Source organism: Miscanthus floridulus, chromosome 8 (genome assembly GCF_019320115.1).
Source record: "Miscanthus floridulus cultivar M001 chromosome 8, ASM1932011v1, whole genome shotgun sequence".
Classification (NCBI taxonomy): domain Eukaryota; kingdom Viridiplantae; phylum Streptophyta; class Magnoliopsida; order Poales; family Poaceae; genus Miscanthus; species Miscanthus floridulus.
In genome coordinates this window covers 75,153,265-75,160,352 of record NC_089587.1, presented here as the reverse complement: position 1 = coordinate 75,160,352, position 7,088 = coordinate 75,153,265, and the positions used below count along the sequence as shown (strand labels likewise).

General features: G+C 44.2%; 1 pseudogene; it reads left to right on the top strand.

Moving 5' to 3' along the window:
- The first annotated feature begins 304 nt into the window (after positions 1–304).
- On the top strand, positions 305–7,088 carry LOC136476713 (uncharacterized; annotated as a pseudogene).

Genomic DNA, 7,088 nt, shown 5'->3' with positions numbered 1-7,088 from the left:
ATGAGTGAGGGGCCTCTAAAGACCTTTCTTTTTTTTTGGTTCAAAAATCGTAATACGAGGGTTCTATTGGCCCCATCCGCTTGAAGCACGCAACAAATACCCCCTTCATCCTCTGCCATCCAACCAAGGCAAGGGACATGCAGTTGCAGTTAGGCTGTTCGCTTGTTGGTTTCAGCCAGCCCAAATCAGTCAGCCAATAATATTTTACTCTCACAACAAACCAGCACCAGCCAGCCTAAACCAGCTCAGAAACCAACCAGCGAACAAGTCAACTTGGCCTGGTGGGGTCGGGGTCTCAATCTCAGTCTGGTCTTCTTCTATGTCTTCACTCTTGGGGTTGGGGAGGTGCGCCCGTGCGGTATATTCTCTTCTCTGATCCTCCTCACCGTTGGCCGGGCCGGGCCGGGCCGGGCAGCCACTGTATATATATAAATAAATAAAGGTAGTAAAAGAGATCTGTTTTATGAGATTTATAGTTAAAAAACAAATGAAGCAAATCAATCGGGTATAATCAAATCAACGGCAGCAACACTATCTCTATCCCTGATACGGACGATCTCTCTTCCTGATATGGAATACCACTTGTAAATGATTTGTTTTTTTTAAAAAAAAGAGTTAATTCAAAAGACAATTCGTTTTTCTCTTTTCTTCTCTCTCCAGTACTAGTCGTGCTAGCTACCACAGGCACAGCCCACGAGAGGGAGGAGGCCGGCACAACACTCCCCACGAGGCGAGGCACCTTACCTGCCCCTCTCTCTCCCCCCTTCGTCTTCTTCCTCCTTTTGCTTTTCTTTTGATTCGAATCGATCGATCTACTAGACACAGGAAAGGCGAGAGGGAGAGGCAACACGAGTGTGACGAGAGCGATCATCTCATCATCTCCTCCTACCTCGAGACGCTGAGATCGAGATCCATCTCGCACCGGAGGAGCGCTCACTTGCAGATCCTTCGCCTCGCCTTCAGGGTGCGTGCGTATGCCCTGACGCCTTCGCTTGTTGCTCGTAGCATGCGATTTTGCTTTCCACTCTCCGAATTTGCCGCCGCCGCCGCCCTCGCTCTGATTCCGCTTCCCAAACCTAATCGTCTCGTCTCGTCGTCTAGGTGGTGGTGGAGATTGATCGTTGCTGCTCATTTTTTCAATTAATTATTAGGGTAGGAAGAGGAGCGAACCAGTGCTCCCACAAAAAATCCCTAGATTGGATTTATTGGGCTTCTGATTTCTGTGATCCTCGCAGTCCATACTCCATCCATTTGTTTGTGGATATCGATTTCATCTCATCCAGCAGAACCCCCAAGCCACGCCCACCTGAGCCGAGCCGCCGCCCGAATCCATCCGCGGCGATCCCTTCCTCCCGCACTACGTTTGCGAATTTGCGATGCCATCTCCTACTTCCAATGCTGGCTTCCTAGTCCACTTGCAGCCACCAATTCCGCTTCGACTTCTGCTCAGGGTCTTCTCTGTTTCGTCAACTCCGCTTCAGCCTCCCTTCCTTTGCTTTCCTCGTTCTAAGTTCTATCTTATGATGGAAAAAATTACTGTTCCCCAACTACTCCCTAGGTTCACGTTCAACTCTACCTACTTCAAAATCAAAGTTACCAGTCTAGTACCATTCTTGTGCTGCAACTTGCACTTTCCAGTCAAACGTTTCTAGGGAGTGGGAGTGGAAACTGGGGATGTAGTCACCTGCTGCTATTTGGTCAACTCCTCCCTCATCCTCCTTACTATTTACTAGTCTGTGCGTGACTGTGTGAGGCATAATTTCCTAGATACACGGCTCTTAAAATTTCCGTGTCTGGATAGATGCTCACTGGAGTGCCCAAAAGCTACCATGCTTCAGCATGTGCTTGCTCATGTGCATTTTTTCTTTTGTCCTACTTGCAGGATTCATGCGAAATGCCACCAGAACATGGAATGCCTACTAGAACTGCTGCTGATGCTGTTGTAAATAGGAGGCCTCGTCGCCTGTTTGGGAGATCATCAGAGAGGAAGAACCCACTCAACCTTCAGTTTGTATGCCCTTTTTCTTAGCGCTTTCCTAGTTCCCCGAGACAGTGTGCGCAAACTCTACTCTGTCTAATGCTTTGCTTGCTACGTTTTTTTTTCCAGGAGCGTCAAGTAGCTCGCCTCGAGGCAAGGCAGCAGCAGCAGAGGTACACAGATGTTCTATTCTAATTCCACCTGTTGAATATACCAGCTTATGCATGATTTTTCTCCTTTCTGAATTTACCTCATGTTTCTGTCTTTCTTCCTCCCTTAATTTATGCCTGATTGCAGAAAAAAAATATTGCAACAAAGAATTTTACCCTGCACCTGCTGTATATATGTCATGCTGCCCTTAGCAAAATGTCCTTTAAATGTTTTGCCTCTGCCAATTCCTCGGCTTGTTGTCCTTTGCTAATTAATAACTTGGTATTCGCTTACTTGCCAGGTGTATTATCGTGACAGTTATTCCCTTCAATTTCTGTTATGACTTCAAATCACCATCACTCACCGAGAGTGCAAGTGATGATCCTTCATCTCAACCTACATCTCCAGAAGAGAGCCCTGAGACATCATCCTTGTCACCATCCTCCCCATCGATTTTGTTCCTGCACCTTAATGCTCAAGATGGATCTCGCAGAAGATGGCTGGATAATTCATCAAGGCTACTGGAAGATAAGCCTACAACATCCAATAGCATGTCTGATTCAGATTTCTTAGTCAACAGCTTTACCAAGCCAAGTGATAATGCAAGACATTCATCAAGAAGGAAGAGCAAAAAGAAAAGCAAGAAGCACAGGCAACACTGTAGGAAGCCGACTGATGGATCTGAAGCTAAATTCAGAGAGAGCAATGGCGCTGCCCCTGCGGTCGATGTTGGTGATTGTGAAGATTCGACACTTTCACCTAAGCATGTTGGTGATATACGCTTTGAGGAAACTTCTCCCAGTTCTTCTGTCAAGGAAGGTTCTGAAGAGGCTCCTGAGAGTGATAATGATAATGAGTACCGTTGCTGCTCAGGTGGTTCAGTTTCGAGTGCGTCCTACTGTGATGAGATGGAACTGTCTAGATCAGCAACTCTGTGCCCTGCATTGTGTGGACAATGTGATAGCAGTAGCTTCAGGCATTTGGACAATACTCAAAATTCTGTATCTACAGGTTTATCTCAAGAAACTTGCTAGTGCTGGCAGTAGTGCGAAACTGTAACCATGATACCAAGGCTCTGTTTATATTCAGAAATGAACGTGGACCTGATCCATGTGAAGCGACAGAGTTTTGCAGCTCTAACAGTGGATTTGATGAGAATTGGCTAGAGAAGTCTGATTACGATAGTGGCATTTGTTCCCCAAAGAGCGTTGGTACATGTGGTGGAGTCCAGGCAGCCCACTTGTGCAGCGACACAAGCAGTGACAATGATTTCTGTCTTGTAATATCTAGAAAGAGAGCCAGAAAGGAGAAGAAAATGTCATTGTGGAAGAGTTATGGAGAGCATGCATCCACATTTACACTTGATCGAAATAAAAAATATGTCGGCCGTTCTTCAACGCAGATGACCAAGGAAGTCAACAGTAACGACTGGTCCCATAGACAAAATCATGTTAGCAGGATACACCCTCAGCATGGAATTGCACTGAAAAACTCTACCAAGAATTTCATGCAGGGGCCAAGCAATGTTTGTAGGGAGACCCAATATGGAATTCCAGCTAAAGATTCCAAGTTAGGAACAAGTCTCAATCATTTTACAGGTCCAAGAGAAAAAACTTGTGGAAAATCAACTACCGGTTTTGAGAAGGCAGCACAGCAGCTTTATTTGAACAGAGAACTATCCAATGCTCTTAACAGCAGAGAATCAGTACGTTGTGAGACGAGATCAATTTCCTCTTCTGAACCGACAACTCCGGAGTCTTTAAAGGGAAATTGTACTTCAGAGTCTGGTGAATCAACAGATATTACAATAGGGGCTCTTCCCATGCAGAAAAGAAGACTGCAGGATTCAGTTCGAATCCGATGATGCCAGCGAAACTATTTCTGGGCGATCATCACCTAGTATGACTCCCATCTTTAGATCCTGCATCACTTCCTTTTTTTTCCTTAATAATGAAACCTTGTGATAAGAAAGTAACACTGCTTGCAGCAAGCGCAGTAGCATCTAACATGATGTTGTACTCAAAATATTGCAGGGTCTGAGTCATCGACAACTGAATTAATGGTTGGACGTAGTACAGTTTCATCTATTGAAGGGAACCATGGCTGTCAAGGGCTCTGTAACTCTAGAACGCATCTAGCCCAGACGCTCAGGGTTGTAAACGATGCCTATAAAGTTCAGGTTGCTGCAGATGTTCTCCTTGCTGCTGGTTATCCAATTTCTGATCTTGAGACATTTATATACTCCGCAACTCCCGTTATTGGTTGTGCACCTTGCATGATAAGCAGCACTTGTTCATGGGACCAAGTAGTTAGCAACTCAGTTTGTCAGCATGACATCTCTAATGTTTCCTTAAAGAGAATATGGGAGTGGTATGAAGAGCCAGGGTGCTATGGATTGGAAGTAAAAGCTCTTAGCAATCTCAGCTCTAAAACATCCCGCAACAGCAATTCAGAGTTCTTTGCATACTTTGTGCCTTATCTGTCTGCTATTCAATTGTTTGGGTGGTCTATGAATAACATGAATCACAGTTTTGGTGTACAAGGGAGGGAATTACTGAAAGCATCAAATACTTCAAGCTCTATGAGCTCTCATCCTGTGAATGAGGTGCATACACTGTTTGAGGAAAGTAATGCATGCTTGCCAGAGTCATCTTTGGATGTAGAAGATCATGGCGAACTTATGTTTGAGTACTTTGAAACAGAGCAACCTTCTTTTCGGCCTCCATTATTTGAAAAGTAAGTTGTCCACAGGCCTCCATTATGAGTTTTGACCACTGGTTCCACTTCTTTTTTAAGTTCCTGACACCGACAGTTTCTTGTGAAATATTTCTGGTGTCATTTCATTTCTTTCTCAAAATGCTTCTGGGTTCACAAATCAAAAGGATCGCGATCTTTTTCTTTGTTAGAAAAGGGCAATTAATTTAACAATGCTGTTACGAACCGTATTCTAGAAACTGTCAGTGAGTTTGTGAGCAATAGAACTTTTCACGACGAAGTGACCATGAGGGCTTTCTTTTTCTGGTATCGTATTGGTTCAGCTGATCAGGATGTTTATGAATTATGGCCTAAAGCAAGAGAACTTTGTGCCCATGTGAGTAGCTTAGAACTGGGGATTTATAAGCTGCTAATGAATCTCTCATAATACTCCCTCTTTTAAATTATAAGACGTTTTGGCTTTTCTAGATACATTGCCTTTACTATGATCCAGACATAGTGTATATCTAAGTACATAGCAAAAGCTATATATCTAGAAAAGCCAAAACTGTCTTATAATTTGGAACGGAGGGAGTATGTGGCATGAGATGTACTGTTTCCATTTTGGTGGTCTTTCATTATGCCCTTTGTGCCACAATAAGAAAGACTTTTACTTAATTAAATTGTAGCTACTATTTATTGTCCTGGCTGTGTATATCCTTTTCCTGTGTTAATATCTGGCTGCAATCTGTAGGATCAAGGAGCTTGTTAGTGGTGCAAACGTTTCTGACCACCGGATTTTTGGGGACCCTGAAAAACTGCAAAATGCGAAATTATGTGAGCTTCATCCAGCTTCCTGGTTTGTTCCTGAGCCTGGATGCTTTATTCACTAGCGTTTCCTCAGTTTGTACTGATATCAATATTAAAGTTTTTTTTGGTTATTTGTCTCTTGTGATGTTCAATATATTTCATTTGTAGGTTCTGTGTGGCCTGGTATCCTGTTTATCGTGTGCCTCGTGGTAATTTCCGTGCGGCATTTCTTACTTACCATTCGCTGGGAAAGTTGGTTCATCAAAAATGCTCTCTGGATACGAATGACGAGCATACACGTGTAGTTTCACCAGTTGTTGGTCTCCAGAGTTACAACGACAAGGTACCATTTGGACTCGATGTTTTCCTTGATGACAGGAGGAAATGTTTGCTTCCCAAAGCATATCGTCCATATAGCTGTTAAATTCAACTGAAAAATCCAGGAGATAATGATGGAACCAAATTAATAGTCACTTCGTAGAAGTTTATTTCTAGTGATTGCTTGGTCTACGTGTTCCAGTTATATATATGCGGGCAATGTTTTTTTTGTGCTTTCGATGATGAGGTCATATTAAGGGGATGATTTTATGCATAACCTGATTGATTTGCATTCTCTTGTTTATATATAGGGAGAACAGTGGTTTCAGCTGAGATGCCCAGATTTGAAGCAACTGCCAAGAGAAGATTCTTCGAAAACCGATCCTGCTGAAGTTCATAAAGAGAGGCTGAGGACGCTGAAGATGGGTGCGTTGGCCATGGCAAGAGCTGTTGTCCCAAAGGGAAGTGGGGAGTCTGTGAACCACCATCCAGATTATGAGTTCTTCCTGTCTCGGTGCACCTAGGCTAGGCGGTTGTGATATGAAGAACAGGGGCTGTTCTGCTTCCCTCCTGACTGTAGTGACAATGAAAAGGGCGTACCCAGTGCAGAGAGCTCCCGCTGTGTGCGGGGTCTGGGGAAGGCTGTTAGTGGCAAGCCTTACCCTTGCCTGTGCAATGCGAGGAGACCGCGACTCGAACCCGGGACCTTCCGGTCACAGGCGGTAAGACTCTACCGCTTGCACCAGGCCCGCCCTTCACTGTAGTGACAATGAAAAAGAAAAAAAAAACAGAGTAGTGACTAACCAGAGGCCGGCTATAATATAGTTGATCCAAGAGGGAAGAGAGTCTGGGGTGATACATATCACTGGCTGTATAGGAGATAGATTCATAGATTAGATACTCTAACCTGATACCAGATTACCAATGCAAACCAAGTTGTTGAGCTGTACCAGTATGGCAGTACCCTCCACGCGGGAAGGGTTCTTTTTTGGGGCTGGAGGCAAAGATGAGAAGATACTACAGATGATGATGCAGTGTTCGACGACTCTGCAGGTGTAGTGTTCATTTTTGTACAGAGACACAACACCAGAGGAGCAGCAAGAAATTTGCTACCACAATTGGCGCCTTTGTTAACTCC